The sequence below is a fragment of the Buteo buteo genome, chromosome 12 (genome assembly GCF_964188355.1).
Source record: "Buteo buteo chromosome 12, bButBut1.hap1.1, whole genome shotgun sequence".
In the NCBI taxonomy this organism is placed as follows: domain Eukaryota; kingdom Metazoa; phylum Chordata; class Aves; order Accipitriformes; family Accipitridae; genus Buteo; species Buteo buteo.
In genome coordinates this window covers 16,713,262-16,727,684 of record NC_134182.1, presented here as the reverse complement: position 1 = coordinate 16,727,684, position 14,423 = coordinate 16,713,262, and positions in this window count along the sequence as shown.

Here is a 14,423-nt window from a genome sequence, read left to right as displayed (position 1 = left end):
TCTCCTCTGGACAAAGGTACATTTTGTGGTGCCCCCAAATATTTCCTGCCCTCCTCCCCCTCCTGACGGGGCTGTTGCGCACAAAGGCTGTGGGTCGCCAGCCCTGTCTTGGGCTGAGCAAACAACAAGCATTTCCAGCACCTCTCCCTTGCAAGCTGATTTGCCTCACAAGAAGCCAGGGGGTAAATAAATAGGTCCAGCAAGCCAGGCCTTGCCTCTATACACCTGTATCAACAAGGATGCAAGCACAGTTATCTTACCTTAATAAACTTAATCTTTAATTTCACAGCTTGGCCCTTGTGCTCAGCCTCTTAACAAAGGAGCCGAACTGTTTTAGTCCATATGATCACCCTTCCTCCAACAGCTGTGGAAACTTAAAGCCACGACAAGGATTTTTGCCCCTTGTGAAACTGTCAAAAGCAATAAATATTTTTCTTTTTTTCCATCATTAGACCCCGCTAAGAAAGCCTGTTCATTGTCCACTGTAATTCCCAGCGCTCATGGGGCAGGAGCTTTATTGTCCCAAATGAATCCTGAAGTGTGAACAATGCAGGGAAAAGCAGCCACCCTTTTTGGGAGGGTGTAGCAGCGAGGAATGCGGCGCTTCCCCACGGACGGCTCCGCCAAAAGAGCACTTGTGTTTTTTAACACTGGCCTTTTAGGAGGATGCTCGAGTTAAGGCATTGTGGCCCACTGTAAATAGATGCACTCGCCAGAATGGGGCTTCGTCATCCCTAATTAGGGAAGTAACTCCAGAGAGACAGCATGTCACTTGCAAGACTGGGCTCATTGTTGGGTTTGTGCGCGTCCCCACAATGTGAGGTAATTGGAGTTGTACCTTTTAGAAAGCTGCTAATTTCACATAGGAAGTGCTAACAAGACCTTTGTGTGCCATGTTTTCCTTCGTCCTTTCTAAGGAAGTTACAGAGCTCGAGTACTGGGAATGGCTGGGCCAAGGCCTGCCGGAGGAGGCTGCGGTAATGAACCACTTCAGCCCCCCGCCAGAAAAAGGAGGCCTAATTTTCGGGCCTGAGAAGACTAGGCCGGACAAAAGGTTCTGTTTAAGCTTATTATACGGGACATTCTCAGTGCCTACACAGCTTTCCTCGAAATGACCCTCTCAAAATAAGTGCATCAAGTTTGAGCAAATAGAAACATGCAACTTTCGAGGCTGGGGGTTATAGTTTTCTTTACAAAGCCATTTATATAATGTAAGCCGCAATTAGTGCGGAACAGAGCAACAAGATCTAGCAAGGAAAGTTCCCCTGACAAAGGACAGAAATTAGGGGAGTAAGTAACAGTTAAATATTGGCTTCAGATAACCGGCTGAAAAGGCCTTTCAAATCAGCTGCGGATGTAGAAAAATAAAATAATTTTGCTCCGAGTCTCTTTCGCCGCGAAGTTTGGCTTTTAAATTGCCGACTGATTAATTCCACTAATTTTAAATTATCCAGATAGAATGGATCTGGGCTTAAAAAAAAAAAAAAGAAAGAACTGAAAAGCCTCTCGGCTTTTAAGCCTGACAATATCATCAAAACGTCCGTAGGAATTATGTATAAAAATTCAAACGGTAATGAAACAAATTACTACTTACAGTATGAAAAGTCTGCAAAAGCTTTTTATAGACTTGAAATGCAGAAGTTATATAAACTACTCAGCGAAAAGAATTAGAAAATGACCTTTGCAGATCAGGGGCAAAAATGAACAGTCTTCAGGGGAAAAAAAAATTTCACTGTTAACAATGGCTTTTAATGCCATTTTGCTTCCCTCATTTATCTAATAATTGTGGCAAGGTTAGGGTAAACAATGAACAGTATGTTTTCACATATTCCACCTTTAGTGTCCTCCATATGAATTTCTAAAACACTTAAGAGAATAGATACATAAACCTGTGACCTTCAAATGAGCTTTTTGCTACTTCCAACATTTTGAATAAAAAAGGTCAGAAAATTGAACCGCTTTCGCACAGTAATGAATTCCATTCTGTTGGGTAAACAAAGCTAAATTTTAAAACGTGGACCTGACATCTCTATAGCTCAAGAAGCTTTTCTCTTCTTCAGGCGCGTGGGGGGGGAAGGATGAGGAATGCAAGCACTCCACCAGCCACCCCCTAAATCACTGCAGCATCCGCCAAGGGGAGGAGGAGGAGACAAAAATATTTGGTTTTATTCAGCGAACAGCCGTGATTTCCAAGGCCAGTGTGACACAAATGTCTGATTTTTAAGGCTTTTTTTTTTTCCTCCACCTCTCACCCCCCCCCCCCCAGCAAATAATTGATCCGGTCCACACAAAAAGAAGCCAGTGCTACCCTCGTTGAGCTAGCTCTTACTGCTGAGGGCCTCCAAAAGTTACTTCAATTTCCGCCGTGCTTTTGTCCATGAGTTGTCCTGGCTGAAAGGCCTGGTTAGGTATTGTTGCAAAAAAAGTCTGCGCCCACGTTTATTCCCCCCTCTAATTCATACTCCGCATTGTGGAGTTTTGCTATTCAGGGACTGATTGGACAACAGCCTGAAGAATGGCCCCAGTGATTAGGCTCTCAGCATGGGTCTGGATTGTGGGTATAAACCCAGAGCCGGGGCTTGAATTCATGCAGCTTTCTGCTTCCTCCTAGCGCCTCCCGCGCCTGATATTTTATGCATCCTTTGCTGCAGGTAATGCATTCCTTCATACCAGGAAACAGAATCTGTATAATCAGCCAGCACAGTAGTGTGCGAGCCCTTGAAAGTCCAGGAGTTGTGCACCAGGAAGCAATTGCACTTTGGTATTGATAGGAACTTGCGGGTTTTCGGTCAGGGTGGGATAACACAAAACCCCAAGTATTGTCATGACAAGGTATTCATCCTGCTTGACAAAGGCAACTTTTCTAGCGTCGTGTCCCCCCCCCCCCCCCCCGGAGGCACACAGGGGCGATGCTGGACACAGATTTGTTTGTTTAGAAATGGAGGTATAGTTTGACCAGCCCACCGCAATTCCCAAACACTGGGCCTGACCCCATCCCCTGCCTCCCACTCCACTGCACCATGCTGCTTCCCCCCCTTGCTTTACGTTTTAAAGTATGGCAGCTGTGCAAGTCGTGAAGTGTACAGATGTCACTCTGCGTCTTACATGTCAGTAACTGGAATTAATTTACATTTATTTGCCTATTGTTTTATATCATTTTATGACAATGTGCTGCATAATATAATTTAAATCTTTAATGTACAACTAATTCTCTACCATTAATTTGTCAACATGATTACTGGATATGCCACCAGGAAAAGCTGGATGACTTGAAATATGTACAAGGCATTCCTGTAGCTTTAAAAGAGGTTTGTATCTGAAATGACAAAGGTTTACAGAACTTTTTTTGGTCTGTCTGTAATTTTATGAAAACTACAATTTCAATGTAATTTCACAAACTGAATTATTCCAAATCTCAGTCTGAAATAAAATATAACATCTAATATATTAATTAGCCCAGGGATAGAGTCCCAACAGTATTGTAAGAAGCAAAATGATAGTTTGATTCCTGAGAAATGCAGCCTTCAACATGACAAATCCTGGCTGATAGGAGTTTAAACTGTCTCCCTGCCAATAGTGTTTTATTTTGGACAGAGCAGTAATCTTTTTAGCTATGCACTGGAATTGAAAAGCAGCTCATAACAAGAGCAGGTTGCGATTTTTTTGACAGAAAATGCTGATTTGTTGAAACTGAAACTTGTCCTAGGAGTGTACAGCAGGAGCTACAACAGGGAAGGTTTCTCAGTGTAGAATTGCTGATTAAAAAATGAAGAGGGAGAGAGGGAGAGAGGGAGAGAGGGAGAGGTTTTTTTCTCTGCTTCCCAGCCCTCCTCCCAGCTGCCTGTAGGTAGGAGGTCAGGGCATTCTCCAGGGATGTGGGAGAGCCAGTTTCAATTAGCTCAGCAATGTGCTTGTGAGGGGGAATTCAGAGCACATCGCCTCTTCGCTTTCAGGGGGCGTCTGGCCCCCATTTCTCCTGCAGCTCTGAGGCACTCCCCTGCTTATTTGCTGTTTCTCCCCCTATGTAAAAAAATAAGTATGTATGTGCCTCCCTTAAAAAAACAAGGCAAAACAAAACCCATATTGAAGTGGGGGCCCTGACCTTGCAACACCCACCTCTGGGCAATTCTGCCGTGTGATTTCTCATGCAGAGCTGGGGCTGAGGACAGCAGCCTGCCCTGCTGCTGAGTCTGGGAGATGGGTGCAAAGAGCATCTGTAGAGCAAGACCAGGAGCTGGGCCCCTGGACTTTGCCTGTCTGATTTCCCTGGTGCTCTCATTACAGTCTCTGGGGATGTCTACAGGCAGGACTGGAACCTTTGTCACAGTCCTGTAAGCTTGCTCATATGCTCACTTCTGTATTGCACACAGCAAGCAGCTCTTATAGGTGGGCCTTAGACTGTCAGCTCCTCAGTATGGTAGCTGAGCTTCTCTTTATGACACTATTTTGCAACTATTTCATTCAGGTGGGCTCCCTGCAGTCATCGGGTCTCTGAATGGACAAAAGCTTGCACTCACATCAATGCCGGTCCAGGACCAGGGTACAGACCCCAGATGAAAATTCTGGGGAAATGATGAATAATCAGAGTGGATGGAAACATAGCAATTAGTTTCCAGGGAATAATTTGCTAGCAGAACATTTCATCTTCTCACACTGTTTTTTTTTAAAGCTCAGCTCCCTGCCTCTCCTCCTCACTCCTCTCCTCTACCTTTTGGGGATCTAACAGGAGCTGTATGAGTCACCAGAACACTGGAAAAATCTAGCAATTTCTTTCCTTGGGAAAAAAAAAAAAAAAGAGGGCTTGATTAAAAATTAAAATAGAAAAAAAAAAAGATATTCTCTGAAAAAGAAGTGTTTAGACAAAGCCTGTCTGCTTCAATTTCCCAGCTACGTAAGCTCCCTTGCCCTGAGAGTGACAGTAGATTCCATAAATTAACTGAAAATCCCTCTTCTCAAGAGCCTAAGTTATCTCTTCTTTGCCTGCAGCTCTGATTTAGAATAGGCGCTCGTTTGTTTACTGTTTTAATTAATGCTTCTTTTCAATGTGGAATAAGGGAAAGGAAATGAACTGACTTGATAAACAGGTGTAGCTGTTATGTGTTATATTTGGGATCATTCAGGACCTGCAACAGATTAATCAGGCTTGACTGGACGTGAACCTCCTAGCAGAAAAGGTAGATCAACTCTGCTGGATGCCCAGTAGGTGAGTATTATTTTAACTGCTAGGCTGTGATAGGAAGGCTTAGAAGGACAGTCATCAGTGGAGACTATCTCTCTGTATTTGCCCAGGAAAGCAGTCTGATTCTTTCCCCCACTGCTTAACAGTTAAGGAGACCTTGACAATATAAGCCACTTTTCATGCCCCCTCTGCTTCCCCCTCTAACCTCGCTGCCTCATATTCAAAGGGAAAGAAACAAATCATCCCATTATTTTTAAAACATTTAAGTGTCACATTGGGGAAAATGCTCTCCTAGGTTAACTATGAATGACTGAAGATTTTTTTCCTAAATGCAATATAAGTGTAATAACAGTTTAAATGTCATGCTACACTGTGTATTGCCTTCGCACCCTGTGTAATACCTAGCACACTCAGAACAGAAAATGATCCAAAATCAGCCTTTTCTCAAACAGAGTTTGAATTCTTAGCCTCAAAGGGGAAAAATAGTTGAGCTTAGGTTTCTTCATTACAAGGCAGCAAGGAAATTACGTGATTTAACCATATCACAGCAGTAAAGCAATATTCAGCTCATGAGTATCAAATCCCAGAAGAGACTGCATCTCCTGCTTTCCAAATAAAGCAACATCTAGAAATATATTCCTTTACTCCACATTTTGTCTTGGCTTATACGATTAACATGAGTACAGAAAGCAATGTCACATTAAAGATAAGTGAAAAGGAATCAGGGAGTATCCTTTTATAATATTATCCAGCTGACCTTGCCAGGCACAGGCAATGCAGGGATGTTGCACAACAAACCAGGAAAGTGCTTTAATTTTAACTGCATTACATTAAACTACCTAGAGTTTATGGCTGTCAAATGGGACCCTGCTCATTAGTATCTCTTGCCAGCAGACTGGCTGAAAACCAGCTTTGGTGTCAGCTGTGAAGACAGATGCTCACCCACCTTCTTGGAAAGAGATACTGTAAATGGAATTGTTGTATGTGCTCATCGCAGAGCATAAGTACAGGGCTGGATCTGGCTTTCTTTACACTGTGTCCTGTGAGGAGAATGGGTCCTGGAGTCAAAGATATTCAGAATGCAACACAGGCAATCTTGTATTATGCACGGGCCTCTTATTTTAAGCTTCCATCACAATTTTACCAGACTTCTGGGAGGGAGGGTGATTAGACATGGGAAGGAAAGGGCAGATAGCAGTCCAGCTGAAATGTTCTTAGCATTTTACTCACCTCCAAATATTCCCAGACATGAAGGAGCTTTGATGTATTTTAAAAATCTGAGATAAATGTCCTTTTTAAAGATAGCCCCTAATATCTTGCTACAACCATCAGCTTGGTCTCCATGATGGCAGCTGATAGCCTAGCAATACCTACCATGCCACAATAAATCATTTATCTTATCTTGTTCATAGAGGTCTAAATGCTCCCCTACCAGGGGAAAAAAAACAGCTTGACAGGGTCTGCAAGGAAAACATTTTGCAGTTACTGCTGCTTTTTCCTCTCAGGAGATTTGCAGCCTTGTGAAGGGGAAACCTCCGGTCCTCCAAACAGCATGGAGGCTCGCAGTAGCATTTATTCACATGCCTGGTTAAGGAAGGCTCTGCCAGAGCCAGACCTAAATGTCTGCAGGGAAATCACAACCCAGCCTATGGATCCTGGGGAATCCACACTGAAAACTTGACTGGCAGATGCCTTGTCTTCCTAGCAGAAGTACTGCAGCTGATTGCCAACGTGTACATTCGGGACCAGTCAAACATGCTTGGGAAAACTGGTGTTAGACTTGTGGGAATTCTGGAAAGACCCAGACCCCAAACCCAGCAGTAACAAATGGTCACAATTACGAAGAAAAGACCAGTGCCAGATGCAACACCTCACCCTGGGTAGAAGTGTGCATGTTCTGGAGCACAAACATGTTTCAGTGCATTTCTCCAATTCTGCCTTCCCCGCCAAACACTCAGTGGGAAACCATCAGTGGGCAAACTTGCCTGTGATGTGAGTTGCTGCTGTTCTGGACCTTTCTCTTCTCCTGAGCATCCTTTGACAAAACACAGACTCATCCTACACGGGAGCATCCATCCCATGATTATAAACCAAGAAAGGGCAACCATAATCCTGATCTTCAGTTTTAAGTCACAACTGACTTACATGTGAAACAAATTACTTATTAATGAAACATAGGACTGTAAAAGTTAAGAGTTAAGAAAAGACATCGCAGAAATGGAAATTTATTCCAACAACTTTTGTGGATCTTTCCAAAATGATAATGAGAACTATATTTTACCAGTTACTTAAATTTGCAGTATCGGAAATAGCAAGTGCTTGAAGCTTGTGACAAAAAAGCAAGAACACCTAAGCCAACCTGCTCCAACACCTGGTATCTCTTGAACTCCCTTTTTGCATGCAGAACCAAAATTTTTCTCCCAAGTCTTTCTTTTATCTCATGAAATAGCATAGGGCAGTAGGCAAAAAGAGATTTAAATGGCTTATTTTAAGAATTGATAGCACCTTTCTGGCCTTCACCCAGGCCACCCACACAAGGCTGAGTACCTGCATTGGCCTCCTGGAACTCCTCGGCTCCCCTGCTGAAATCCTCCTAGCCCTCCACAGTGATGCAAAGTCCTCAACTGCTTGTGAAGGAGAGTGCAAGGCTTTCTCTTTTCTGGGGGGATGTGCTCTGTTAAAACATGTGTTTCATTACAGAATAAGAACAAGATGCGGGGCTGTAGAGTGTCACAGCTTTTGCCGGTATTTGAATGCTTCCCACCTTTTCACTGGGAATTTACTCCACTATTAGTGTTTATTGTGCACTTACCTTCTGTGTCTAAGGTTTGGAAATTGCCCAAAACCTGAAGCGCAGAACAGCATCTGAAAAACGGAAGAAAAGGAGGAAGGCAGAGGGGTGGAGTGAAGTGTCAAGGGAGTTTTGCAAAGCAAATAGAGTATTATCCTTTTGTTTAAGGTGCCATGAAGACTTTTTATCTGCTATGTGATACTTTGCTTGGAAGACCAGCGCATACGAAGAGCTTTCCTGTGCACCCCCCCCCCCCCCTTGATTGCTTTACTGTTCTCAGTGCAGATTTATTAAATTTTGAATTAACATGTGTTAAGGAGGTTGATTTTGTTTGCTCTGCCACATAACTTACTTTTCTAAACACTTAGTAATAGCAGCAGTTAATCTATTGACCAATGGCTTAAGCAGCAGGTGGCTTTAAGACCAATGGGCCATTCCTGACAAGGCCCACAGAAATTCCTAAGGCCTCTTTGTTACCTGGGCTGGAATAGAGAAACTACTTGTTTGGAAAATGTTTCTCCTCCCACAAAACATCTTCAGTATTAAGGGTCTTTTGTTAGCAGAAGGCTGAAGAGGGGGATTATGAAGGATAGTCTGTCACACAAATTGTTTCTTCTTAGACATATAATACAACCTGCATTAAAAGTTTACAAACTAATCTAATGAAATTATCATTCAAACGAAGCATGTCTCCGAACATTAAATTGACGCCTTGACCTGCCGTGCAATTTCTGCATTGGAAATCTCAAGACTCCAATGCCTCTGCTGTTGTTATTTTAGAGTAAACCAAGTTTTTTTTCTAAAAAAACCCTCATCACTGTTCTGTTTGAAACAGGAACCCAGATAATCTGCAAGGGCTCATTTTCTTAGGAAACCCAGGCACTAAAACAATTAAATTAGTTCCCATGTGTTAAAGAATCTGGAGTTACAGTTAACTGTGTGTCATCTCGGTCCTTATACCCTCTCCCTGTTATGGCATGCAAATTCACATCAGAAAAGGAAAGGTGGGTTTTTTTAATTTATTTGGACTGGTTTAGTAGACGTCAGCAGCAACTGCAGTAACTGAAACTTGCGGTTCTGTACCCTTTGAGACAAAGCTGTATTGACTTAGCTGAGGGCAGTATTCAACTATGACTTTCTTATGGGAGGATTTTACAGTGCAAGGTGGGGAGAGACACCACTCTCCAAAATGTGTCTGTGCATGCACAGAAAGGACAGTGGCAGTTTCACTTGCAGTGAAGAAATGGTGCTTGGTGAGTAAATGGAGCCTTTGAGGTAGTATTTATTCTGCCTTCAGCCAAGATTTCTGTGTTATCCTGATCCAAGTTAGGAGAAAAATGACTTCATACGTGTGTGAGTGTGCATGTGTTTTTTGTGTGTGTGTATATACACAGATCTATATACACATATGTATGTATGCATCTATGAATACACACACATATATATATACTCTGACTCCTGCACTACAACTGCAGTCCTGGATTCTCTGTATCATAAATAATGATTGCAAACAGCTGCACTGCAGCAACATAAAAAAACTAGAACAAGAGAAGCCAAGTTACAAAATATTCTGTAGCCCGATTTCCATTTACTGGGTTTTCTTCGTTTGAATTGCATGACTATCTGTATGTTATGTACACACATCTATATATGTATGTTATATATGTATGCACATGAATGCACTTACATGCAACTTCTTTTTAAGCCCTTTATGTTTTGGGGACCCCGATCTCATCTGGGGATGAGATCCAGTAGCACCACTAGGTGCTACTGTAATACAAGTAATTAATATTATTTTTACTACTAATAATAACAGCAGTGTTTACTTTTAGCATGTTCTCACTCTTGCCGACATATGTTTTTATATTCTTTAATTTTCTTGTTCTTTGCAGCATGAATGCTTAGAGGGATCCTAATTAACTGCTCAACAATGACGCACTCTCATTTAGTTTTTCTCTCAAACTTATTTATTAGGCTTTGTTTATCAGTGGGAGAGTTTCTAGCACTGAGACTGCCAGGATTTACTCTAAGCCTCTTAGTCTGGTGTTTCCATGGCCCTGGCTCTCTGTGTAGGAGAAGCTAAGAAAACCATACATACAGGTTTTGGCCCTCTTTATTTCAAGTAATCTAGAGCAGATGTTTTTTTTTCTTTTGGGGGGGGATGGGGAGAAAGGCACCTGATTATTAAATAAGCCGAGGAAAATGCTGATTTTTGGCGAGGGCTGGTGGAGCACTACTGGAGGTTTTTTTTTTTTTGGTTGTCTGAGACTGCGTAACTGGATTTCAACATGTTTTCAGGGCATTTCTCTGAACCAATGAATTCCCATGAGTAACAACAGGAACACTTTTGTCTGATTTCTCCAGTAAAGGCTTCCCCAGAGACCTATGGCCAAAGCAAGCCAGAAAACGTAGGAAGGCCTTCGCTCTGGGGCTGCCTCCCAGGCCCCCAGCGCTCCTCCAGTGCTCAGACCTCAGACCTGGGTAAGACAGCCTCTCCTGTCCTGCGCCTGCAAGGAAAGGGATTGTTCCTGGCCTCCCTCCTGGTTACAGTGATCAAATGCTCAGTGTTTCTTTTTTGTTTTTCAGAGAGTACATTCGTTTCTTTCTTTCTTTCTCTTGTTCTCCCTTTCTTCCTGCCTGTCTTCTTTCCTGCCTTCTTTCTTTCTCTCTCTTTTCCTAATTTTTCTAACAGGTGAGGTCTCCCCTTGCTAACTCACCACCTAATTAGAGGGGTGAGAATTAGCTGAATTCACCCCGGCTTTAGTCCTGGCAAGAGCATTAGAGAATTGCCCCACTTTTCAAGGTGCCAAATTGGAGGCTGAATCCAGGTGTGGTCGGAGGCAAGGGGATTATTTTCCTCCCATGGGGTGCAAACAAAGGCCTGCGCTAGGGATAGGTGGGGTGGGAACAATGTTGCCTGCAGGAGGGCTAAACACTCCTCCTGACATCTGAGCCCTCACCACACCGCAGCACTAGGCCCCATCACAGGTTTCGCAGCCCGAGGAGCCATCTTGTAGGGACCGTGGTGCGGGAGGGCTCTGTGGCCTACAGTAAGGGCAGAAAGTGTTGTACCCCTCCCGTTCTCAGCAAAGCACAGAGTCCGGATAAACAGAACATGCATTTGGGGCAATACACGTGACCTACCCATCTGCTGCTGCGGGGCACAGGACACAGTCTTCAAATCCTAGGGTGTGCGAGCCAGTGGCACTCCCATGCCTGTGGGGTTGAAGCGCAGAGAGAGCCCTGAGGCAGTTGGAGCCCACGGTGCAAACCTGCAAACCTGTGTGGTTGATCAGGTGCTGAGCTCAAGCCAGAAACTCCTCAGCTCGTCTCACTGACTCAACAACATAGGGCAAATTTGGTAAGAAACTTCTTCCCATCCAATTAAAACGGTTACTCACATAACTCAGGAGGCCCTTTGAGAACCGGCTGGTTAGTGTCGATGCAGTGTTTTCCAGAGGAGGGCTCTGCATCTACATTTGACATTGCAGTGAGCCTGAGACATGCCTTTTTTTCAGGCTAGGCCTTTCTTCAGTAGGGTGAAGAATCCTAAAGGTATGGCAGGTCCCAAGGAGAGCGTGCCTACTGTCTCAGTACTGCACAGGAGTTTGTGTAAAAGGACAAGTGAAGTAGCTGGTGACAACAAACAACTCATTACTCAAGATCTTTCACATGAGGGCCTGATGGATTTGGAAAACAAAACTACAGCATGTGTGCAGGTTTTCCATACTCACCAGCAGCATTGTAATTCCTGTTGTGCTCCCAAGTCTTTAAGAAGTTATCCAGCTCTCTAAGTACCAGTGAACAGCAGGAAAGTAAAACAAATCATGCTTCATCTGATGGAATAAAGCTTGCCAGTTGACTGAAAAGTCAGAAGGGGCAGGTCAGCGTGGATAACCTCACTTCTATTATCCTACTGAAAGGAGAAGATGCAACTTTCCTCACTGCCCTTGAAGAGTACAAGGATTGACTGAGGAGGCAGCAAAGTGAGAACCTCTGAGAATCTCTGTATGTTTCTCATTTTACTTCAGAAAAAAAATCCATCTCTTGTCCTTTGAGTAGAGCTATAGCACAACATCCTGTAAATTGGTCTTGCCTGTGCACCACCATCCTGCATCCCTAGAAGCCACTCTTTTGTCTCCTCCTGTTGATGCAGAGCATAAAAGCACATAGTCCCTGAGGAATGCAAGCAGCTAGAAAACAGAGGTGGATCAGACCATCTGAAAGCCAAACCATCACAACCAGGAAGAAAAAGGAGGGGAAACATAGCACCTGATACTTTTCTGCTCTGATCTTTCTTGGGCCCTGACAAGACCCTAGAAAACTGAATAGTGAGAAAAGCAGCTGTTTTTTTAATGTTAGAAGGATAGAAACACCAAACATCATTTTTATTGTTGCTGGTTTACTTTCCCTGATGCAATAAAACTAGCCAGTGAAATTTCAGAAAGGACAGGTCTGTGTGCATCACCCCACATTAATTATCCAACAGAGGACAGAGGGTATACACTGTCTTCACTGCCACGCATCTTTTATTGTTATTTCATTGGGGCAGGTGTATTGGTTTTATGTGGCAAGGTTTTGGTAGTGGGGGGGTTACAGGGGTGGCTTCTGTAAGAAGCTGCTGGAAGCTTCCTCTGTGTTTGAGAGAGAGCGAGCCTATACCAGCCGGCTCTAAGACGGACCTGCTGCCGGCCAAGGCTGAGCCAATCAGTGATAGTGGTAACGCCTCTGTGATAACATTTTTAAGAAGGAAAAAAGTTGGGAGAGTGAGAAACAGCCGCCGGAGAGAGGAGTGAGAACATGTAAGAGAAACAAGCCTGCGGACACCAAGGTCAGTGAAGAAGGAGGGGGAGGAGGTGCTCCAGGCGCCGGAGCAAAGATTCCCCTGCAGCCCGTGGTGAAGACCCTGGTGAGGCAGGCTGTCCCCCTGCAGTCCAGGGAGGTCCACGGTGGAGCAGATCTCCACCTGCAGCCCGTGGAGGACCCCACGCCAGAGCAGGTGGGTTCCCGAAGGAGGCTGTGACCCCATGGGAACCCCACGCTGGAGCAGGCTCCTGGCAGGACCTGCGGATCTGCGGAGAGAGGAGCCCGTGGAGCAGGTTTTCTGGCAGGACTTGTGACCCCGTGGGGGACCCGCACTGGAGCAGTGTGCTCCTGAAGGACTGCACACCATGGAAAGGACCCATGCTGGAGCAGTTCGTGAAGAACTGCAGCCCGTGGGAATGGCCCACGTTGGAGAAGTTTGTGGAGGACTGTCTCCCGTGGGTGGGACCCCACGCTGGAGTGGGGGAAGAGTGTGATGAGCCCTCACCCTGAGGAGGTGAAGTGGCAGAAAATAACGCGTGATGACCGTAAACCCCATCCCTGTCCCCCTTGTGCCGCTGGGGGGGCTTGGTGGAGAAATCCAGGAGTGAAGTTGTGCCCGGGAAGAAGGGAGGGGTGGTGGGAAGGTGTTCTGAGATTTCGTTTTATTTCTTATTACCTTAGTCTGGCTGATTTGTAATAAATTGAGCTAATTTTCCCTAAGCTGAGTCTGTTTTGCCCGTGACGGTAATTAGTGAATGATCTCTCCTGTCCTTATCTCGACCCGCAAGCTTTATGTTATATATTTCTCTCCCCTGTCCAGCTGAGGATGGGGGAGTGATAGAACGGCTTTGGTAGGCACCTGGCGTCCAGCCAGGGTCAACCCACCACAGCAGGCTATATATGAAATAGTAACAAACAACCCTTTGTCCTTCCCTCCAGACCCTCCAAATTTGGCTATGTTTTGCAGTTCATCTTTGCAATGAAGCTCTACCACCACTATAGTTCTTTAAAAGGGTCATAGGGAAGCACAGCAAAGTGGTATACAAAGGTAAAGATGTCAAGTGAGTTATTTTAAAAGAACTATACAGTAGGTCAAGGTTTGGGCAACAGCAGGGATATTTTTGTTAAGATAATGTTACTCACAGTGGTGGTGGCTTCCTTTGTAATACATAACTGCCCAGAGAGAATTGCCTCTATTCTCATGGAGTCAGAGGGCTATATAGGAAGGTCCTATGGGGTCTAAATGAGATAGAGACTGCAATTGCTTGTACAAATAAACTTTTAGTATATAAGCAGCACGAATGGGCTCTGGTGTAATGCTTTCTAATGCTTCACATTTTCAGGTTGGTTTTAAGACAATTATCAGAGCAGCTTTTAAGAGCTAAATGGAGGTTTGTGCAGTTGTGTTTTCCTTTAGGAAGGGTAATTACCTTTCATTGCACCAGTACAGGGCAGTGGTTTCTGAGTTACATCCCAGTTAAACTAGCAGAGAAAAATGACAGGGCCAGCACAGGAGAATCTGCACACAAACTCAAGCCCACCTTGGGAGGATGTGTGTTCAAACGCAGGCTAGAAGCAACCTTCAGGGAACACTAAAAGAGAAGGTTCAGCCTGATGGTACTGCTCAGCACAGGTCTATGGCATGGA